Raw genomic sequence first — 24,011 nt, 5'->3', positions numbered from 1 at the left:
GAGTCTTAGGTATTTTTACGTACAGAAGAGTAGAAAAGTAGGGAAAGAACTTTGATAGGAGCTTCTCTCTTTGTGTGTGTGTGTGTGTGTGTGTGTGTGTGTGTGTGTGTGTGTGTGTGTGTGTGTGTGTGTGTGTGTGTGTGTGTGTGTGTGTGTGTGTGTGTGTGTGTGTGTGTGTGTGTGTGTTCACCTTTTCCTCATTTTTCTCCTCTTCCTCATACTCGTTGTATTTAGTATTCCAAAAAAACAAATATTTACTTCTTTGTCTGACTCTAATCTTTACAGAGCTTAAAAAAAATAATAAACCAGACTTCGAATATGACAAGAACAACAAGAACAAAAATAAGAATACCCATTAAAATCAATCCTTCTCTCTCTCTCTCTCTCTCTCTCTCTCTCTCTCTCTCTCTCTCTCTCTCTCTCTCTCTCTCTCTCTCTCTCTCTCTCTCTCTCTCTCTCTCTCTCTCTCTCTCTCTCTCTCTGTGTGTGTGTGTGTGTGTGTGTGTGTGCAGTCATAAAGGGCCTCTGTTGCTACAAGACGCACGCCGTTTCCTGTGCTGCCCCCTGGTGTTACTCTCCCTTTACGAGCAGAAGCCTTGCAAATCTACACTTCCTTTCCTCTCTCTCTCCTTCCCTCCCCCTCGTGTCTTCCCAGCTGGTCCGTTCGTCTTCTCTCTTTCTTTCTTTCTCCCTCTCTCCTCCTCTCTCTCTCCCTCTCTTGTTTTCATTCATCTCCTCTCCTCCCAGTCTGCCGCCATTTTTATTTCTTTTCTCTTTCCTTCCGCCTCCGTCCTCCGTTCTCGTGTTTCGCGTTCTTTCACAGCTTTATCATCGCTTTGTTTTCCATTTCCTGTCTTTGTCTCTTTGTCTTTGTCTTTCTTTCTTTCTTTCTTGCTTGCTTGTTTTCTCTCTGTGTGTGTGTCTCTCTCTCTCTCCCTTTGACTTCCAGACTTTATCTTTTTCTTTCTGCCTTTCTTTTTGTATATCTTTATGACTGACTTTATGACTTCCAATCTGTCCTTCTCTTTAGTCTTTCCTTCTTTTTCTGTCTTCTTTTTCCTATTCCGTCCTCTCTCTCTCTCTCTCTCTCTCTCTCTCTCTCTCTCTCTCTCTCTCTCTCTCTCTCTCTCTCTCTCTCTCTCTCTCTCTCTCTCTCTCTCTCTCTCTCTCTCTCTCTAAGCCTGTCCTCCGGTATATGAGATTTTCCGGCGCATTAAACCACAATTTTTTACCTCCTCCATCTCCTAAAACCGCCGCGCCTGGGACCCCCGACCGCCCCAGGACCAAAGTTTAATGGCTGGTGACGTGTGTGTGTGTGTGTGTGTGTGTGTGTGTGTGTGTGTGTGTGTGTGTGTGTGTGTGTGTGTGTGTGTGTGTGTGTGTGTGTGTGTGTGTGTGTGTGTGTGTTTTATAAAGTGTGAATCTGCGGTAAAAAAGTCTACGGACATGGCGTGTAAGATTTCACTACCTATGGATATTGTTTTCCGGTCTCTCTCTCTCTCTCTCTCTCTCTCTCTCTCTCTCTCTCTCTCTCTCTCTCTCTCTCTCTCTCTCTCTCTCTCTCTCTCTCTCTCTCTCTCTCTCTCTCTCTCTCTCTCTCTCTCTCTCTCTCTCTCTCTCTCTCTCTCTCTCTCTCTCTCTCTCTCTCTCTCTCTCTCTCTCTCTCTCTCTCTCTCTCTCTCGTTTTGGTTTTAAATTTTTGTTCTTTCTCTTCTTTTCTTTCTTCGTTCTTGTTTCTTTTCTGTTTTTCTTTCATTCTTCCCCCCTCGTAGCCTGTTATCTTCAAGCTTTCCACTCTTTCCATTTTCTCCTCCTTTTGTTTTCCCTTTTCCTCCTCCTCCTCGTCCTTCTCCTCCTCTTCTTCGTCCTAAGTCCTTTATCCTATTTCCTCCTCTTTTCTACCTCATTATATCGGCACCCAACTCTAATTTTTCTCCTCTCACTTCTCTTACTCCCTCCCTTCCTTTAGTCCTCCTCTTTCTCCCCTTCTTTCCTCCATTTCTCTTCTCTTCCTAATCCTTTCTTTCTCCCCTTCCTTCTTCTTTTCAAATCTCTTACTCTGCCCCCTCTCAACCCTTTCTCCTCTTTCGCTCTTCATTCTTCCCTTTTCATTCTCCCGTTTCCTCTTCCACTTTCCTTTTCCACTTCTTCCTAGTGCTCTTTCTTCCTCTCCTTCCTTCCCATCAACAATCATCACTCGCTTTGCCATTCACCCCCTTCTTGACGTCTCTCTCTCTCTCTCTCTCTCTCTCTCTCTCTCTCTCTCTCTCTCTCTCTCTCTCTCTCTCTCTCTCTCTCTCTCTCTCTCTCTCTCTCTCTCTCTCTCTCTCTCTCTCTCTCTCTCTCTCTCTCTCTCTCTCTCTCTCTCTCTCTCTCTCTCTCTCTCTCTCTCTCTCTCTCTCTCTCTCTTTCTCCTACGCTAACTACCCACTCCCTCCGTTTATCAAGTGCTTCTTCTCTCTTCTTCATCTCCTTGTTTCTGGCCCCTTTTCTTACCCTGAACGAGTGTCCTCCCCTCTGTCTTGTCATACTCGTCTTTTTCGTTGTCTTAATTGAATGTACAACAGGTATTAGATAGGGTTATATATATCGAGAGACAATTGAGATAGTATTGGCGGATGCTGGGGAGAGCGGTGAAGTGTGTAAGAGGATAGATGATGAAAATAGAAGTAAAAAGAACGGTTAAGGTAGAGAGGAGGACCGAGAAAGCACTACAGGTAATATAGGTAGGTTATGTATATCGAGAAGCAGTATTGAGATGGTATTGACGGATGCTGGGTGGAGAGGTCAATACCGAGTCCGTAGGAAGGCAGATGATTAAAATAGAGTCACAGAAAAAGTTTAAGGTTGAGAGGAAGACCGAAAAAGTAGTACAGGTAATAAAGGAAGGGTTATGAGTATCGAGGAGCAGGATTGAGATGTATTGGGAGATGATGGGAAGAGAGGTGGAGTGTGTAGGAAGAACAGGTGATGAAAATAGAAGTATATAGAGAGTTGAAGGTAGAGAAGAAGATTGAGAAAAAAGTGAATGGATGGATTATGAGGAAAGTGGATGTTGGGTCTCTCTCATTCCTTCGCCTCTCTCTATCTCAATCCTCACTTTTTGTTATTCATCACTTCTTTTCTTCGCCTCCTTCTACTATCCAAGGTAAATTAAGTCTTGCTCTCCAATTAAAGCTTATAACTGATCCTAAAGCTTCTTCGTCTCCTCCTCCTCCTCACTCTCCTCCTCCTCCTCCCCCTCCTTCTCTTCCACCATTCATCTATATATTTATTTTTTGTCTGTTTCTCTGTCTATGTGAATGATTCGTTCTTTACCATCCTCCTCCTCCTCCTCCTCTTCGTCTTCGCCTTTCTCCTCCCACATTAATCTTTTCTCCTCTCTTCTTTTTCTCTTCTCTCCTTTTCCTCCTATTTTTTTGAGGAGTATTTGCTAATGTATCTCTCTCTTCGTTTAGCTCTTTCTCCTCTGCTTTTCCTCCCCTTCTTTCTCCTCTCCTCTCCTCTCCTCTCCTCTCCTCTCCTCTCCTCTCCTCTCCTCTCTTCTCTTCCTCCTTCTCCTCCTCGAATTACGGCTCTCACACACCCGCTGGTCGTGGCATCAACCAGGATTTATGTCACTCATCCAGCGGATCTGAGAGCGGGACGCAGTGCCGGGTGATGGACAGCTCTTGGAGGGCCTTCAAAGCCGTCCCGAGGGCCCTCAAATAGTCCTGAACGTCGGGTGTTTATGCCTTGGAAGTTGCAAAACGGGAGAGAGGGAGAGGGATATAAATTGACTGATTGAGGGAAAGGAGAGATAGATGGACAGAGTTACTGTATATGCCGTGGAGTATAGTTAAAGAGGAAAGAGCATGATAGATTGACGTAAGGAGATAGATAGATAATGTTTGTGTTGTAAGCCAAGAGGAAATAGATGAAGAGGGAGTGTGTTAGATTAATAGAGGGAACAAAGAAGGGATAGATAGATAGAGTGCTTATGTTTTGAAAGTGTCTGAAGGGGAGAGGAGGGTACAGATTGATAGACAGAGGGACATAAGGAGAGAGATTAACAGACTGATAGTGTTTATGTCTTGAAAGAGCCAAAGGGGAAGAAAAGGATAAATATAGATAGATAACAAGAAAGGAGAGTGATATATAGATAGATAGAAAGTGAGAGGAAAGCGGGAAGGATGGAAGAGGGCGTTCAGCTCACCGCTTTTATTGTCTGTCTACACGAGGTAAAAGAATTTGTGTCTCGGGGAAGTAAAAGAAAACATTGACTCAAGGCTTCCGGGCTATCGGGGCGTCGTCTTATTTCTGCCGTTCGGGAAGTGGAAAGAGAATAAAAGAGGAAGAAGAGTCAAGATAAAAGTAAAATAAAAAGCAAATCACAATCTTAGAAGCCATGAAAAAGAATATATCCCAATTATAATGTTTTCTGGGCGTCTTATTTCTATCGCTGGGGAAATGGAGATAGAGTAAGAAGAGTGAGAGGAAAGGTCGGAGCTACTGAAGTATGGAAAGGAAATCACAAAATTAGAGATTCTATCAAAGAAAGAAGATGAGTCCCAATTACAGTGTTTTCTGGTCGTCCTATTTCTGTCGTTCGTAAAGTGGAGAGAGAATAAGAGAAGATGAAGAGGAGTGAGAGAAAAGCTAATAAATGTTGAGATATGGAAAGAAACTCACAAGCTTGAGATCCGATTAAAGAAGAGTTTTAATTTCTATATATTCTGATCGTCTTTATTCTGTCATTTCGGAAAGTGGTAGGAAGATAAAAGAAGCTGTATGTTTAATGGTAAAAAGAGCAGCACATTAAGTCCTTATTTCTCATCATTAAAAAGATATTGAGTATTTTAAATAAGAACGTTAGTGAAAAAGTAATTATCATATTCAATCAAAATGTATTATTCTTTATGTCATCACAAACTATTTACTTCTTTGTCTAATCTTTACGGAGCTTAAAAATAACGTCTTTATATAACGTGATCGGGAAGGAGACAACGCGGCTTCGGACTGTTTCTGTTCATCTCTCTTTCTGGATCACCGAAATATGTTGCTCTCGGTGTCTTTAATGGCTGAAAAGTGCTATTATTTCCTCCGAGCCTTCCTTTACGACGCCATAAACACGGTAGATCTATAAACAATACACACACACACACACACACACACACACACACACACACACACACACACACACACACCATACTCCTATCTCTGTCTGTCTGCCTGTCTGTTTGTGTATCTGTCTGTCTGTCCGTCTGTCTGTTTGTTCGTCTCCCTCTCTGCCTCTGTCTGTCTATCTGTCTGTCTGTCTGTCTCTCAGCACTCCCACACATATGTTCTGTTTCTTCAACCTCCTCCTCCTCCTCCTTCTCCTCTTCCTCCTCCTCCTCCTCCTCCGTCTCCTCTTCCTTTGCTATCTTCTTTTCTTCCTCTTCCTCCTCACACTCTTCCTCCCTTCGTCCCTTTCCTCACGCCTCTCCTCACCTCCTCTTCCTCCTTCATATCTTTCTTTTCCTTTTCCCACTCTCTCCATCTCCTTTTTCTTCTTCACACTCGTCCTACCTTAGTCCCTTCCCTCACGCCTCTTCCCACCTGTTAAAGCCCACCTGTTCTCTCCCGGACTCTTGTTCCCTCGTTATCTCACGTCAACCCTGCGGCTTCTTCTTCTTAGCATCCCAGTCTTATATTTCTTTTTCCTCGTCAATGCGCCTTAGCACACCACACCTGTCTGCCCCTCTGTGTATACCTGTTAGCAGCCTCACACACCTGCTTCTTCATTCTTCTGTTTCCTTCTTGTGTCTCATCTCCTCCACAAACTTGATTCTCCTTTCTACACCTTCTTCTTTTTATTCGTTCCCTCTTCACCTTTTCTTCTATGAATTATTTTGTCTTCCCTTTCTCCTACACCTTCCTTTCCATTTCCCTTGGCATCCTTCTTCACTTTCCCTTCTCTTTCTCCTTCCACATACTTGAATATCTTTTCCACTCTCGTCTTTTCGTTCTTTTCCTCTTCAAGTTATCTTCCTTTTTTTATTCCCTTTCTCCTTCCCCTTCTCATCCATTTCCCTTGCCTTTCTCCATTTCTTTCCTTTCCTTTTCCCTTCTCTTTCTCCCTCCACATACCTGCTTTTCCTTTCCACGCTTTCATACTTTCGTTTTTTCCCACTTCACCTTTTCTTCTATTTGCCGTCTCCTTTCCCTTTCACCTTCTCTTCAATCTACTTCACCTTTCACTTCCTCCTTCTCCTTCCGTAAATTCTCTTCCATTTTCCTTCCCTTTCTCCTTCATTCTATTTTTTCAGATAGTCGCCATTCTCACTTCTAAACCCCCATCTCATTTTCTGTCTTTCTTTCACATAATCCTTACCTCCTTGAATCCAGGTTCTATTTCACCCATTCTTGCATTACCTATTCCTCTCCTGACATACCTTTGTTATAATCTACCTTTTCAGACAGTCGCCATTCTCATTTCTATCTACCCACTCTCATTTTTCTTCTTCCATTCAGATAATCCTTACCTGCTTGTATCCCGGCTTTGTTTACCCTTTCTTCCATTACCTTTTCCTTTCCTGACGTACCTTTGTGATAATCTACCTCTTCCGACAGTCACCCTTCTCCTATCTAAGTCCACACTCTCATTTTCTTTCTTCACTTAATATAATCCTCATATGGTTCAATCTCGGCTTTGCTTCCCACACTCGTCTTTCTTCCCTAACACACCTTACATGCTTTCTCTTCCCGCACTCACCTGTCCCGTCTATTCCCAAGTCTTTCTCCCTTCTCTTAATGCGTCTCATTCGAAAACACAGCCGGCAGTTTAACATCCACTCTCCTTGCTACCAAAACTGCACCTCAAAGCAGATTAAAACACGGCCTTCCCTTGAGTTGAGGGCATTTAGAAGCAGTAAAAACATTTGCTTTGCGCCGTCAAGATGAGGCATTTGTAGTCGTCGCCGCTGAACAAAGGTGTTATTGCACATGACTCTGTGTGTGTGTGTATGTGTGTGTGTGTGTGTGTGTGTGTGTGTGTGTGTGTGTGTGTGTGTGTGTGTGTGTGTGTGTGTGTGTGTGTGTGTGTGTGTGTGTGTGTGTGTGTGTGTGTGTGTGTGTGTGTGTGTGTGTGTGTGTGTGTGTGTGTGTGTGTTTTAGAAGAGGAGATAAAAGAGGCACTGAAGAGAAAATGGCTTAGAAAAGATATTAGGAAGCGGAGAAAACAATTAGGGGAAAAAAATAGAATGGCTTCAACTGTTTATCCACCTCCCAGTGTTAGAAAAGAGCACTGAAAAACAAGTTGGCTTAAAGACTGTCAGGAAGCGGAAGGAACGATTAGGGAAGAAGAATGTAATGGCCTCAGCAACTGTCCGTCCACCTTTCACCTTTCTTTCACCTGCACCGTGCTTTTTCCTCAATCTAAAAATCTAGAACAAAAAAAAAGTAAAATTAGGAGAAAGACATGGAATAACACCAGTTGTCCATCTGTCTTTCACCTTCCTTCTACCTCTCTCTGCTTTCCATTCTCCAATTCTTCACATTTTTCTTTAATTTTTTTTTTTTTTACGTCTCCGCCTATTGCGCCGGTAGGCTCGCTTGAGGGGCCTGGATGGTATTCGGCCCTAGCCCGTCATGGCGCAGGCAAGTGTTTATAGTGCCGCCATCTTTTCTTGGCTCATGCTGCCCCCCGGAACTCGTTCTTGATTCTTGGACGGTTTCCTCTAGAGTCCGGGTTCATGGATGGTCTTCAGGACAGCATGTGGGTAGTTTTAAGCCACTCGGCGGTGACTGAAAAATCCGAGGTGGTAACGTGGGGATTCGAACTCGTGTCGTCCATCACGCGGTGAATATGGGCCCAACACGCTACCACTTCAGCCACCGCCTACCCTGAATTTAACCATCCAGAACGAAAAAAAAAGGTAAAATTAGGAGAAAGAAATAGAATAACACTAATTGTCTATCCACGTTTCACCTTGCCTCCACCTCCACTTACTCTCCATCTTACACTTTTATTTTTCTTCCATCTAGATAATCAGTAAGGAAAACAAGTTACAAATCGGGCAAAAGAAGGGAATAACCTCAACTGTGCATCCACCCATCACCTTCACTCCGCCTCTACCTGCTCTATCTTATACCTTCCTTTTCTTTGACATCTTTCTAAGATTCTAGGTAGAACAAGTTACGATGAGGGGAAAGGGATGGAATAACCTCAACTGCCCACCCACCTCTTACCTTCCCTCTACGTTCACCCTCCTATTAATCTAGACAATCGGGAAGAGTTACAATCAAGGACGAGATCTTGTTCCTATTACAATTAAACAGAGTGCAGTAGGACGAGCTGGAAGCGATGTACAAATGCTCCAAGCTATTTCTATGATCCTGACCTACTTCGACCTATTTCGACGACATCAACTGTGGCATATGTCTCCACGCCTCCGTCTCTACCAGATCCTGCTCTTGTTTGGGAGCCACGGGGGTAAAAAAAATCAAACCCGTTTTCAACTTAAGGATTAAAGCAAAGGAGGGAGGCTGTTTTCCTTTTTTTCTGGCGTTAGACGAGACACAAGTAGACAAGCGTAGAAGAAAAGGAACCAAACTCGTCTTGAACTTAAAGAATAAAGACCGCTTCCATTTTTCTGTCGTTAAACTTGACAAAACTTAAAGAGGTGAATGGATAAAGAGATGAAAGAACCAAACTCGTCTTGAACTTAAGGAATAAAGACCTCTTCCATTTTTCTGTCGTTAAACTTGACAAAACAAAGGGGTGAGTGGATAAATGGATGAAAAAAACAAACTCGTCTAGAACTAAGAGAATAAGACCAAGTAGGGAGGCCGTTTCCCTTCCTACCGTTAAATTTAAGACAAATCAACAACCACTGGAGTAAAGGAACCGCACTCGTCGAGAACTTAAAGGAATACAACAAAGGAGGGAGATCGTTTCCTTTCCCTTTTTCTGCCGCTAAACTTGAGGCAACTCGACACACACACGTAGACTGTCGGAGGAGTTTCACATAGTTTCAGGACGGCGGCAAGGCAAGTCAAGGAGAGGCAAGGAGAGACGCGTCGGGGGCAGCGAGGCAACACGGCAGGGGGCGGGAGGGAGGGCGGGCGAGAGTTTCCGTGTGGGTCGTCTCCTAACTTTGCACGAGGCCATGAGATCACACTGACCCCTCGACTGTAGGTAGTACGTGCGTGTGCATATAAGGAGGGAGGGAGGCTGTTTAGATAATTCATGTGTTTCGTAAAGATTTATAACTGTAGGTAATACGTATTGTTTGTTAGAGAAAAAATATATAAGGAAAGAGGCTAGTAGGAATGGATAACTCATGTATTTAGCAACGTATAAGAGCTGTAGGTAATACGTGTGTGCTTGTAAGGAGCTGAATATACAAAGGACTACACTAAGATGAATGGATAACTCGTGAATTTCAGAACGTTTTAGAATTATACTTATTTCTTGCTTTTAAGAATATATAACTAATTTGCCTCGTCCCATACTTTTAAAACTTCCATTCACTGACTATTCCTCCCCTAAGACACACCTGCACACTGATATACACCTATTTTCCATGTTCACATATATATGCAGCGTCTCGAGTCCTTTCCTTCTACCCCATTCCGTCCTCTATATCACACCTTCATACTTTAATTACCTCCCCATCAATCAACCTACAAACACTTGACACACATTCACACCTGCTCTCTCATAAATTACACCTCTTCCTACAAACGTCTCTCTCTCTCTCTCTCTCTCTCTCTCTCTCTCTCTCTCTCTCTCTCTCTCTCTCTCTCTCTCTCTCTCTCTCGCACACACCTGTCTCGTCCAGACCTGTGCGTGTTTCCAGATTTAATAATTAATCATAAGGTTTGCGGAGGAAGACAGGCAGCGTTGAATCTCTTCCTCATCCATCATTTTGCAGCGTTCATCAGTGTGTGTGTGTGTGAGTGTGTGTGTGTGTGTGTGTGTGTGTGTGTGTGTGTGTGTGTGTGTGTGTGTGTGTGTGTTAATTCTACTGGATAGCCGCAAAATTTCGTAAACGTCAAAGAAAAATCAGATAGAAAGCGAGACAGATAAACAAAATTCTCTTCAGTCCCTTCCCTTTCCATTGAACATAAGATCATAAGAACGTAGGAGTCTGCAAGAGGCCGGTATGTCTGTACAAGGAAGCTCCATTGAACCTAAGATCCTGTGAATCTAACCCGACCTAATATCACTGTCCCTGATATCACTGCCATGTCTCTGTGTATAGTCCACGCCCGGTCTTGCTCTCCTCTCTCTCCCTCCCTCTTTCTCCATCGCTTCATTCCGCCACCTTCCTCTCCTCTCCCCTCCTGTAACTTTCCTTTCCCTGTCTTGTCGTATATCGTTCCCTTACTTTCCGCCCTTTCCTTCAGTTCCCTTTTCCTCCTCTTCTTCCTCCTCCTCCACTCGTTTCTTGCTGTCCACTCGTCTCATATTTGTTTTCCCTTTTCTGTGCATGTTCCTCTTCCTCCCACACGCATTCGCCCACGCCCACCCACCCACCCACCCACCCACCCACACCCACGAGTCTCCATGAAAAATTAATCCGCTACAGTCTCCTCGTGTCTTTATTCAGTCATTTATTCTCTGTTTAATCTCCCGGCCCGCATAATTGATTTCTCTCTCTCTCTCTCTCTCTCTCTCTCTCTCTCTCTCTCTCTCTCTCTCCTCAATCAGTCATTCTCAGTCATCCATCTTGGTCGTGAGTGAATTGTCTCGTTAATTGGTTTTGATTTGCATGTTATTCCGCTCTTTATTATCATTATTATTATTATTATTATTATTATTATTATTATTATTATTATTATTATTATTATTATTATTATTATTATTATTATTATTATTATTAATGTGGGGTAAGAAGGATATCTGTCAGAAGAGAATAGAAACGAAAAAAAGATAAAACAGAATATAAGAAATACAAATAAAGGTGTGTGTAATTCACCACGGCCTGATCACGAGTTGGGCTCGCTTTCGCCAGCAGGTACCCTCCCGACGAGAGCAAGTGCTCATTATTGTCGATCTCTGGGTACTGTCAGGACCTCACACACCACACACACCATCCCCCTTACTCAAGCGGGAACAGTAACCACTCCTAGTCAACGGAAAGAATCCGGCCTGAGCGGGGCTCGAACCGCCGTCAATTTGGCCGTGAAGCCTTGCAGCGCCGCGCTCTAGCCCATTGAGCTACCGGAGCGGTATGTGTGTGTGTGTGTGTGTGTGTGTGTGTGTGTGTGTGTGTGTGTGTGTATTTTATGAGTTATGTGCGCTTATATACAGACAAAACAGATCACCATACCAATCTACTATTACCATTACTACTACTATTAGAATCCAAGTTCACAACATGCATAGACTAGACCACATGCAAAGTATCATTCCTTCCATCCAGAGCATCCTCCCTATGATGTCTCAAGGAGGAAGGGAAGAAGGGAAAGGGAGTAGGGTGGGAAGGGGTGAGGGAGGAGGAGGTCTTAACGATGAGGGCCGACTGCTGTTCTCCTTAAGCTAGCGAGCCCAAGTTTCTGCTCACGGGGACAGGAGGAGCGCAACTAAGTTTTAAGTTATGCTAACGAAGAGTAGGACAAGTTGTGTAAGGGAGGGAAGGTGAGTGAGTGAGTGTGTGTATGTGTGTGTGTGTGTGTGTGTGTGTGTGTGTGTGTGTGTGTGTGTGTGTGGATAGATACATGCAATAGGTAAATAGATAGGAAAAAAACAGACAGATAGGTGTACAAAACAGATGGAGAGACAGACATATTAAGACAGACAGACAGACATTCAAATACACGAACCGAGTGACAGGCAGACAGGCAGAGAGATAGCCAGACAGTCAAGACACCCTGACCGACATGTAAACAGATTAACAGACATACAAGCAGACACACACATAGACCCAGTGGCGCCTCCCCCCTGTTACCTCTCCCCCCCTCCCCTTCAAGCATGTCCGTTAGTGTTGGCTCAGAGAGGACATGTTTCACGAGGGAGCCTCCGAGAATGGATACGGCCGGTGTGTGTGTGTGTGTGTGTGTGTGTGTGTGTGTGTGTGTGTGTGTGTGTGTGTGTGTGTGTGTGTGTGTATTCTTTACATTAATTAAATAGAACAAACACCACACATGGACACACACATAAAAACACTAACCTGTGAGTAAGAGGTCGTGATGCCGCCCGAGACACACTTACACAAACAGGCGCCTAAAACAAAATAAAATATAAGTAAGAATATAAAAGAAATACAAATAAAACACAGAGAAGATATCAGTTGGTTGGCATACTTGTCTGGTTTCCCTTACTATGTAATTATGTAGATGGAAGGCAGTAGATGAAGAAGAAAGAGAATAAAGAAGAAAAAAAAGGTGGGCTCATTAAGAAAAGTAAGCAAATCACGAATCGGCAATTAAACGAGTAAAGAAATGTATAAAAAAAAGAAAGTAAAGAAGGTAGTAAATTAAATATACTTATGCAAAGATAATAAATAAGCAACAGTGAAACAAAGAGTAAGAGAAAGTAAGCAAGCCACCAACCAACAAATATCAAAGAAAGAAAACATAAAACAAACAGAATAAGTCAAAGAAAACACAACGAAGCGAGGAAAAAAAGAAAACCAACCCAGACACCATATATATAAAACGAGAAAACATGAAGCAAAGATAGTAAGTAGGAACACAACGAAGGAAGGAAGGAAAAAAAAAAACCCAGTCACCAAATATACGAAACAAGAGAACGTGAAACAAAACAAAGAGAATAAGAAAGAACGAAAGAAAGGAAGGACAGCCCAGGCAACATAGAAACTCGAGACAATCAAGGAAACTGTCGCTCAGGCTCGGGGAGAGAAACGCTTGGCGGTGCGTCCGGCGAGTAGCGAGTGATTAATGGTGTGTGTGTATGTGTGTATGTGTGTGTGTGGGTGAGAGAGAGAGAGAGAGAGAGAGAGAGAGAGAGAGAGAGAGAGAGAGAGAGAGAGAGAGAGAGAGAGAGAGAGAGAGAGAGAGAGAGAGAGAGAGAGAGAGAGAGAGAGAGAGAGAGAGAGAATGGAAGCAATACACGAAAAACCTGAGGATATAATTCCTATCTTTCACATTTCCTACTCCTTTTGTTTTCCTCTTCTTACTCCTCCTTCCTATCATCTACTTTTTCCTCCATAACCTCACTTTTTCCTCTTTTCATTTCTCTTTATCCTCCTCTTCAGTATTTATCTCCTCGAGTCTTCATCGTCCATTCTGCATCCTCCTCAATCCCTCCTTTCCTTCTCCTTCTCCTTCTCCTTCTCTCCTCTTCTTCTTCGCCTCATTCTATCTCTCCTCATCCCTCCCGAAACACTTCTTCCTCTCTTCCTACTCCTCGTCCTCCTCTTCCTCCTCCTCCTCTCCCTTCTCTCCTTACTCCTCGTCTTCCTCTTTCTCCTCCTCTACCTCCTCTCCTTCTCCCTCCCACGTTATGCAAACCGCCTGAAGCGTCGCCAACACCCCGCTGTCTCTCTCGGTGTCTCTGCCAACAATAACCTTCCGCCCTCGTGACTCGAGTTTTCTTAGAGGGTCTCGTGTCTTGTGTTGGTAACGATGTGTATTTTTTGTTTTGTTTTGTTGTTATGTTTACTATTTTAGCTTATGATACTTCTACGTTTATCAATGCTATTACTACTTCAACTTTTACTATTCCTTTTCCTCCTCTTCTTTTTCTTCCTCCTCCTCTTACTACCTCTACGACTACTACAACAATCTCTCTTTCTTCCTTCCTCCTTTTCATTCTTCCTTCCCTTCTTCTCTTCCCTTTTCTTTCCTTTTCTCCTCTCCTTTTCATTCCCTTTTTTCTCAACTACTACTTCTAATGAAAATACTGCTAGCACTACTACTAATAATAATGAAAATAATCTTATTATTACTACTAATACTAATAACAACAGCAATTTCTTTTAACATCTACCTTATCTGAGTTAACCTAATTCTCCTCAAGTCGTACGTATCTGTTTCCCACTCTCCCTCATGCCCTCGTCACAGCCTCTCTCTCTCCCTTGGTTCCTCGCAGGCAGAAGAGCCAACGTGTGTATCGAAGGCGGCGTCAAAAATTATGGTATTGTGTCGGAGCGTCTCGGGTGTGAAGCGTGCAAGAGTATGTGTGTGTGTAGGAAGGACGTGGGAGGAGAAATGTTGAGGAGGAGGAGAGATGAGAGAGGGAATGAGTTAACAAAGCGCGAAGACAGGAGGAGGAGGAGGAGGAGGAGGAGAGAGTAGAGATGAGACACGGTTATTTGATATGATGGTTAAAGAAGGGAGATGACGACGAGGAGGACGAAGAGGAGGATGATGGAAGGTTTGAAGAGGTGATGAGGGGACGAATATGTGAAGATAGGGAGATAAAGATGGGTAAATGGAGACGAGAAGGGTAACACTGATTAAATGAAGGGAAGAAGAGTAAGGTGGAAAAGGACAAAAAGGAAAATGAGGAAGAATGTAATGAGGTGAGAGAAGAAAGAGGATTAGAAGGAAGAGAATGAAAGTGTGAGAAAGATAATGAGATGATAAAGGAGAGAAGAAGAGAAGGATCAGGGATGTTTAAAGGAGGTGATAAGATGAAATACGAAGCGAAGAGAATGAAGAAAAGCAGAAGGAAGAACAGAAGGAGGTGGGAAGAGAGAGAAACGTATAGGGAATGGAAGAAGGAGAAAAAGGACAAAGAAATGAAAGGGAGTTAATTAGGTGATGGAAGACGAAGAAGAAGAAAGAGAAAGAGGAGGAGGAAGAAGAAGAGAGGAGAGAGAGGAAGATAATGAAGTAATGAGGTGTGAGTGAGGGTCAGGTGAGGTCAATTAAGCCGCGTGAAAACAGGTAGAAAGGTGATATGATAAAATTAGTTAGCAAATAAGTAGGGAAGTAAATAGGAAGGAAGGAAAGAAAAATTTAGTTAGCAAATAAGTAGGGAAGTAAATAGGAAGGAAGGAAGGAAAAATTAAGGAAAAAAGGAAGAGAAGGTAGAAAGAAGAATTAGGGAAACGAAAGAAGGGAAGAAGGAAAGAAAGAAGGGAGGGAGAAAAGAAGGATTACGAAAAGGAAAATAGGAAAGAAGGAATTAAGAAGAGAAGAAAGGGGAAGAGGAGATAACTAAGAAAGATGATAGATAAAGTTAAGAAAGAATGACGCAATAAAAGAATGATACAAAGTGAATGAAAGGAATGTAAAATGCATAAATAAAACAGTAAATGAATATTCGAATACCAAACAATACACGGAAGAGGAGAAAAATAAAGAAAAAAAGAAAGAAAAAGAACAGACCAGTAAACAAAAAGATCAAGAAAAAAAAGAAGCTCGAACATTCTATTTCTATCTTGCAGCAAAATTTTCCTCCCCTCCCCCATCCTCCTCCCCTCGGCCATAAACATCCCCCCCAAACAATCCCACAAACAAGCTTATGACAGCTACTAATGCATGCCGCACACACCAACACAAAAAGCCTAATATATGCGCTCGTGTACTCCTAAACCATCACCGGATTCCGCGTATATTTTCGGATTACTTCGGTTCAGGGCGGAGAGGTCGGAATCATCGGCTTTCGCTCGTCAAATCCGGTGGGTTGAGGCACGGCAGCGTTTTAGTATAGCAGAGAAGACACGTGAGGTTAGGGGGCTGGCAGAGAGTTAACAGGGGTAGTGGATATAATGCAGTGGTGGTTGCAGTAGGAAGGGGATGGGATATGCAGCAAGGGGAAGGGGGAAGGGAAAGAGGATTCAGCAAGAAGTGATGGGATGCGTAACGTTGAAAATACCTACACCAGAAAGAGATGAGGTAAGGCATGCAGTGGTTGTTTGAGCAGGGCGAGGAAGGGAATGGAATTGAAGGGGCGAATGACTCTGAAAATACCTACACCAGAGAGGGAAGGGAATCGAAGGGAGGTGAAGGGATGCATGATAGTGGAAATAGCTGCAGCAGAGAAAGGGAGAGGGATGATGGGAGGGGAATAGTGTGTTTGTAGCAGGGTGAGAGAAGGGGTTAGCAGGGGTTGTGGTATTCATGGTGTGGTTGTTACAGCAGAGAGGGGATGTATAAGGGAAGTGGATAGAAGAGAAGCGACGGAGTGCATAACGTTGGAAGCAGCTATACCAGAGAGGGAATAAGGATGGGAGAGCGGTGTTTGTGTTTTGGGCATATAGAGTTTGCAAGAAGGGAAGGAAATCGAAGGGGAACTGACGGGATGCATGAGGCTGAAAGTACCTACATTAGAGAGGAGGATAAGGAGAGGGGGAAATGTAGTGTTTGTAGCAGGGTAGGGAAGGATGGGTCAGGAACGCCGTTGATGAGGAGAAGGATGCTTGCTTATAGGATGACTGTATATAGCAAAATGGGAAGGAGTAAGGAACAAGAAGCAGGAAAAGGGGGAGGGGGGAGAGGTGTGAAGAAGAGGGAAGGGAGGGTCATGAGGAGTGTTGATAGGGTGAAGAAGGATGCAAGGTTGAAGGATGTTCGTCGCAGCAGAGTGGACAGAAGGGACATGAAATGGATGAAGGGGAGGAAAGGGTGTGAGGGAGAGAGGAGGGTCATGAGGAGCGTTGATAGGGTGAAGGATCATGCAAGGTTGGAGGATGTCCATGTATTGAAGGGTGGAATGGAAAGGAAGATTAAGAAGTTGAAGAGGGGAAAAGGTGTGTAGGGGAGGGAAGGGAGGAGGAAGAAACAAGTAAAGAAAGGCCTAAACAACTTGAAAACTAAACTTTGCTATTCTGTTTTTCGGGAGATATCTTTTATTCTCCGGCACTCAAACTTCTTAGCGTGGGGCAAAACTTTCCTTATTCTTTTTAGATATTTAAGCGTTTAGCGTCTGCCAGTTTTCATCTTGACCGCAAACAAAGAAAAGTAGATTTCCGTGTAAAAAAGTTAGTCGGTGTTCTTCCTTACCGTATAATAAGAGAATGAGAGAGATGAATTTTGTATTGTGACAAGTGAGAGAGAAGGGGAACGAGATTAGAAGAGAGAGAGAGAGGAAGAGAGAGGGAAGGGGAGAGAGGGACGTAGCGATAAGGTGACGGGCCGACAAGATATCAGAGTTAAAAAGTTAACGTCAATCTTCTTCCTGACCGTATAATAAGAGAAATAGAAAGAAGAATTTTGTTGTGTGACAAGTAAGAGGGAAAGAGAATAGGTTGAGGGGAGAGAAAGGGAGAGAGAGAGAGAGGAGGGTCGCACTGGGAGGCTAAAGGGTCGACTAAGGTTAATTACAAGGTGAAGGGTAGGTAACGAAGGACAGAACAACGTAAGGACACGAAACGAAAGCGAAGATGTGTAAGGCGAAGGAAATAATCCAGCACAGGAGGATCGTAGAGACTGACGCAGAACAACAAAACGAAGAGCACACTAACCCCTTGGATGAGGATTTCCTACAAGACATCACCAAGCTACAGGAGTGGAACAAAAGTGGCTGCTCCAATTTAGTGAAGAAAAATGTGAAGTCATGCATCTTGGGAGGGGAAATCCAGCATATCAATACCACATGGGAAACACTCCACTACCCAAGAGAGGGACAGAAAGACCTGGGAGCATATGTAACCAGGCTACCAGTGAAGGCGAAATCCGTGCCAATCGCAGCGGACGAGCTAAAAGGAAATCTAGAGAGAACGAAAATATATAATCTGATATTATAACTAAAGAGAATAGGAGAAAGGAAAATATTAACAACAACAGCTAAAGTTATGGTAAAGTGAAGATACGAACGCAAACTTCAAAGATAATCCAAAATACGAAAAAAAATGGGCTACAGAAATAAATTCCACTGAAAATTAATACGAGAAAGAAAATAGCAAAAGAGGAACATCAGCAGAAACAGCAAAGTGAAGATACGAAAGGCAAGCGTAAAGAAAATCCAGAAAAAAAAGGATAAAAATGGAAACAACTTTAAATTACAATAAAAGAGAATAGAGAAATAAATAAATAGCAACAGAAACAGATAAAGAAGAGTGAAAAGATACAGAATTATCATTAAAAGCAACATCAAAGGCATTCCTCCTCCTCCTCCTCTTCCTTCTCCATCTCTTCCTCCTCCTCTTTCCTCCTCCTCCAACCTTGGTGTGACATTAGGTATTTTTTTTAGACTGACATTTTTAAAAGATTATCCTGAGAGAGAGAGAGAGAGAGAGAGAGAGAGAGAGAGAGAGAGAGAGAGAGAGAGAGAGAGAGAGAGAGAGAGAGAGAGAGAGAGAGAGAGAGAGAGAGAGAGAGAGAGAGAGAGAGAGAGAGAGAGAGAGAGAGAGAGAGAGAGAGAGAGAGAGAGAGAGAGAGAGAGAGAGAGAGAGAATACAGAACAACAGCAGAAACAGGAAAGTTGAGAGAAAGAAATAATTAAAAAGAAGAGACAAAGAAGGGGAAGAGGAAAAGAAAAAACGAAAAAACGAAGCGAAAGAAGAATACAACGAGGAAATAGAATGAGGAAGGCGGGAGATAAGAGAAAAAGAACGAGGAGAAGAAAACGGAGGTGAGTGTGAAAGACATGCGACGGAATGCGAAGAAAATGAGAGAATGGAACCAGGGGAGAGGAGGACGGAAGATAATAATGGGAAGGGAAGGGTGGAGAGAGAAGACAAAGGGAGAGAAAAAGGGAAGAGAAAGGGAAGATCATACTGGGAAGGAAAGAAAAGGGAGAAAAGGGTCGAAAGAGAAGAGAAAGGGAGAAAAAGAAAAGAGAACGGGAAAAGAAAATGGGAGGGGAACGAAAAGGTGAAAAGAGAAGGGTGAGGTGGAGGAGAAAAAAAGAAGAGGGAAGAGAATAATGGGAAGGGATGGATAGGGGGGACAGAGAAGGGTCGAGAGAGAGAAGAGAAAGAGAGAAAATAAAAAGAGGAGAACGGGAAGAGGAAACATGATCACGTAAGGCTGGCGTGGGAGTGCTTACAGGGCTGTGGAAGGGGTGAGGGTAGGGGTTGTATTCTCAGACGCTGTTGGCTCCAAAAACAACTATTTTCCAAAGGCCACAAACAAGGTTAGTCTGGTTCTCATGAGTGAACGTTCACGGTGTAGCGGCCGTCTCAAACTATCGCTAGGCTCATAAAACTATCTACCCATGGAAATACTAAAATAACCTTTACGAAAGCCCATCAAATGTTTGGGCCTTAGTGTGTGTATGTAGCGGGGGGGGGTTTAGCAACGCGTCCATTCTCATACACTGTTAATGGTATTGCAGAGAATGTATAAAAATAATAGGTAAGGCAGCGCATCAAAATGATAATCAGGAAGAAGTAGGAAAAGGGAAAGAAATAGGAGGGAAAAAAACAAAGGCCTTGGAAAAATGAAAATAAAGTAAAGAAAGCAAAGTAAACAAGGAAAATATTAAGGAAAGGTTGACTGCCTCTTTAAAAGGTGTGAGTTTTGTATATTCTTAAATAATGGTGTGTGTGTGTGTGTGTGTGTGTGTGTGTGTGTGTGTGTGTGTGTGTGTGTGTGTGTGTGTGTGTGTGTGTGTGTGTGTGTGTGTGTGTGTGTGTGTGTGTGTGTGTGTGTGTGTGTGTGTGTGTGTGTGTGTGTGTGTGTGTGTGTGTGTGTGTGTGTATGTGTCTGTGTGTGTGTGTGTGTGTGTGTGTGTGTGTGTGTGTGTGTGTGTGTGTGTCTGTGTGTGTGTGTGTGTGTGTGTGTCTGTGTGTGTGTGTGTGTGTGTGTGTGTGTGTGTGTGTGTGTGTGTGTGTGTGTGTGTTGCTTGATTCCCCTTTTTCTCAATAAACTTCTTGATATTTTCAAATAACGCTTTACCCTTCACCCCGACGTCTTGCTTCCCTTCACAGAATTTCATCTTCTCTTCTATTTCCCTTCAAGATGTTCGTAAAATCTTCCACCTCTTCAGTTTTCGCATTTACACGTAATTTTCCTCCTGTCAACTTGTTTTTCGCCTTTTCCGTCGCTTCCTCTGCATTGCCTCTTTATTTTCTCTTTCTTCTTGTCTTACTCTGTCGCTTCCTTTTTAGCGTCTATTTTCTCTTTCCGTTGCTTTCTCTTTCTCTTTCCTTTTTAGCGTCACTCGTTCTGCGTTGCTTCCTTCGTTTTGACCATTATTATTTTTTCTTTCTTCGTCTCTTTCTCTCTCTTTTCCTATGCTCTGCCTCTTCCTTTTAGCGTTCTTATTTTCTCTTTCTCCGCCGCTTTCTCTCATCTTTCTCCTTCCTTCTTAGCGTCCTTATTTTCTCATTTCCTCGTCTCTTCCTGCGTTGCTTTCTATATCCTACCTCTTTTCTTTTGAGCATCTTTATTGTCTCTCTCTCCGCAGCTTCTTCTCTCCTTTCTCTTTCTTTCTTAGCCTCTTTATTTTCTCTTTCCCTCGTCGCTCACATCATTTTCTCGCCGCTTGCGTCATTTCTTATGCTTTTTACTGAGGCGGCGGTATTGGCGGCGATGCAGGAACCTTGGCGGCGCTGATTACCTGCCGCGGCGTTCATCATGACCCCAGACGCCTCCCTTGGTTTCTTTGTCCGTCTGTGTGTCTGTCTAAGGCCTCCTTCACACTGAAATGGTTGCGCATTGTCGGAAAGAGGTCTAGAAATGATCGCCGGATGCTGAGTCGGCACAGTGTGAAGGGGGCCTAAAAGTCGCTGGGTTGTCGTGGCCCAGAGTCGGAACAGTGTGAAGGGGCCGAAGTCTGTCTGTCTAAGTCTGTCTGTCTGTGTCTGTCTAAGTCTGTCTTCATCTCTCCTTTTTGTATGTCTGTTTGCCTGTATGTCTCTTTACTAACCAATATAAAAAAAAGAAAAACTATATCTACAAAACTATAACTATAACCCTAATTATGAAACTTACTTTAAACTATAAAGTGTAAATCCATAAACTACAAAACTATAAAACGATACTATAAAAAATATAGCTATGAAACTATAACCATAAAAATGACGGTTGCTATTGATTATTACCTACGGTTGCTAGTTATGTTTTTTTTCTTTTTCCTTCTTTTTTTTATTTTTTTTATTTTTTTTATTTTTTTATACATGTCATTTTTTTTATTAATCTATCTATTATATACACACGCAGAGATGAACACAGGAACCACCATGCTGAGTTTAGGTTGGAACAGGAACCTAACGTGACTTAACATGCTACAATGAACGTCCGTTAACTTTTGATATACACAGCTGTAATATCTTCTCTCTCATTATTTTTTTAACCACCTGATTATTTCTCATTTCGGTTTATAGCAAAGCGTAGTGAGCTAATGTTGGAACATGAACTTGACGTAATTTAAAATGTAGTCGCCGGACCGTCCTTTAACCCCTGAGATACACCGCAGTATTTTCTTCTTTCCTATTGTCTTTCAACCAACTGTTTTCTTTTTTCATTTTGTTGCATTTTTCTTTACTATAAAAAAAACCAACCATCATCATTACTCTGTTGCTCTTTTCTTAATGTAACCATCATTGTAACATTTATCATTTTTATTAATTTTCCACGAACTATTATATCTACCAGGTCTATTAAATACTGTCTACTTCCCTGACAAAAATAACCCTCGCTTATACACTCCTTTGTTTGTCTTCTTTCCTGTAACCTTCGAAATAATCACCATTTTTTTTTCTCTCGCTCTCTCGCTTACGTTTCCCCGAAGAGTAATCCTCAAAGGGAATGAACACCAGGACTCATCAAGGACTAAGTACGTCAAAGTGAGTCTTTAGCGTAAGTCTCCTTCCTCTGTGCCCCTCGGGAGCGGCAATCTGAGGGCGTGTCTCTCCTTGAATCGTTGCTTTGTCTTCGTATGTGTGAGAAAAAGCAAACAAAATGACTCGTAATCGCATTGTGGATCAGAGACATTGAGAAGTAACTGAGATATTAATGACGAACACGCTGGTTAAGCAAGAAGAAAAGAAGCTATATGTCAGCGGTGGCCAAAAGAGTGCAGATTGAGACCTGATAGAAGTGCAGATCAAAAGGAAAGCATTAGTAGCTGAAAGACAAAGTATATACGTATCTGTGCAGGACAAAATTACAACCACATGTCAAAGGGATCGAAAGTAAAATACATTGAAGAGAAGCAGTACACACGACAAAAAGGCAGCAACATTAGATGGAAAAAGCAAGAAATAGAAATCAAATATTAGAAAGAAAGGGTAAAGTAGTAGTTGAGAGACAATGCAGAAGCGTAACTGTGCAAGAAAGAGTTACAACCTCATGTCAAAGGTGTCGAAAGGAAAAAGTGATGCAACCGGGGAATGGTACACACGAAAAAAAAAACCTGAAATATTAAATGAAGAAGCAAGAAATAGAAGCTAAATATTGGAAAAAAAGGCTGAAGTAATAGCGGAAAGACGAGGCAACAAAGTAACTGTGCAAGCAAGAATTACAACCACATGTCAAAAAGTGTCGAGAGTGAAGTAATACTGAAGGGGAACGGTACACACGATAAAAAGGCAGCAAAATTATATGGAAGAAAGCAAGAAATAGAAACCAGATATCAGAAAAAGACTGAAGTAGCAGCTTAGAGACAATACTGAAACGTAACTGTGCAGGAAAGAATTATAACCACATATCAAAGGGTTCGCAAGTAAAACATATTGAAGATAAACAGTACTCAAGATAAAAAAAAAGAAGAAGCGAGAAATAGAAACCAAATATCAGAAAAAAAGACTGATGTAGGAGCTGAAAGACAAAGCATACACGTAACTTTGCAGAAAATATTACTAACAAATGTCGAAGGTCTCGCAAGAAGAGAATACTGAAAAAAAAACTACAAGGTAAAAAAAAAGACAATGTGAGCTGGAAGAATAAGAAACGTACCTCTGGGGCAAAAAACAACAAAAACAAAGCAGACATGAATATGGAAAATAAAAGACAGTGACAGAAAAGTTAGAATAAAAAAAAAATGGGAAAGATAAAGAGTAACTGAAAGAAGAAGAGTATTAACAAGAGATAAGCAAGTCCGATGAGCCAGAAAAAAAAAACTAAATCAGATGCGAGTAAAATAAGATAAAAGAACACTGATACAAAGGCTCCGGAGACAAAAAAAAAAGGAGAGGAAATGGGAGACGGAAGAGTAACTGAAAGAAAATTTATAACAAGAGATAAACAAGTCTGTTGAGCCCGAAAAAAAGAAGAAACTAAATCAGAGGCGAGTAAAAAGGGATAAAAGAAAACAGACACGAAGACTCCTTAGAAAATGGTGTAACATGAGGAGGAAAAAAAGCATAGAAAAAAAAGCAAAAGGATGACACCAGCTGCAGCACCAAGCAAAGCTACCGAGAAATTTAATTAGTAGCAAAAGAGGGAGAGAAAGAATCAAAGAACTGTTGAAGCAAGAGAATTATCATAATCCTTCCCAGAAAAGGCTTGAGAGAGAAAAAGGGGAGTGTGCATTTTCTTTCCTGGCTCGGCATAACAAATTTTCTCTTCAATTACTTTCATTTCCATTCGTCCTAAAAACATCCTTACTCCATTGTTCTAAGTTTAACTCGCATTTTATTTATCATTGCCAGGGAAGAAAAATCGAGAACTTGTATTTTCTTTCTTCACTTAGCATCATAAGTTTCTTCCTCAATTACTTTTTTTCTCCTCAATCGTTCAAAAAGTCATCTTTACTTCATTGTCCTAAACTCCACAAAAGAAGTTAGTCGAGTTCTTATGAGTAGCTTTTACGTTCATGGTGCAGAAGCATTGTCGAACTATCACCGGGCTCATAAAACTATCCATGGAAGTACTCACACAACCCCTACGAAAGCCTTATCGAATGTGGAAGTATATGCCCCGAAATGGCTCAGAATATGGGCAGTTTAAAGTATACATTTGGTGAGTGAGCCAGACCCGCGCAATGACATATCAATCTATATATAATTCTTGAGTGCATTGCCTTGCCTCAACTCATCTCACCCGAAATGTTTGAGGATATGGGCAATCGAGTTTTAAGGTACAGTCGGTGAGTGGAGCAGACCAACGCACCGCGCAGTGACAAATTATATAATCTATGTGCAATTTTCAAGAGCATCGCCTTTACTAACCTCACCTTGACCGACATGTTTGAGAATATGGTTGGTAGAGTTAAGGTACAGTCGGTGAGTGGCATAGACTGA

At 42.3% G+C, this 24,011-nt stretch overlaps 1 long non-coding RNA gene across 2 annotated transcripts in view; it reads right to left on the bottom strand.

Annotated features, from left to right (window-relative positions):
• Positions 1–6,921: 6,921 nt before the first annotated feature.
• The window catches only part of LOC127009351 (uncharacterized), a 40,753-nt gene continuing 23,663 nt past the window's right edge, over positions 6,922–24,011 (bottom strand). For both annotated transcript variants that reach the window (XR_007761887.1, XR_007761886.1), the window contains 2 exons: positions 12,141–12,193; positions 6,922–7,866 (listed from right to left, as the gene is read on the bottom strand). This is a non-coding gene — a long non-coding RNA (uncharacterized LOC127009351). The remainder of the gene's footprint in view (positions 7,867–12,140; positions 12,194–24,011) is intronic.

The sequence above is a fragment of the Eriocheir sinensis genome, chromosome 40 (assembly GCF_024679095.1).
Source record: "Eriocheir sinensis breed Jianghai 21 chromosome 40, ASM2467909v1, whole genome shotgun sequence".
NCBI lineage: Eukaryota > Metazoa > Arthropoda > Malacostraca > Decapoda > Varunidae > Eriocheir > Eriocheir sinensis.
The sequence above is the reverse complement of the archived record's forward strand: the minus strand, read 5'-3'. Positions and strand labels throughout refer to the sequence as shown.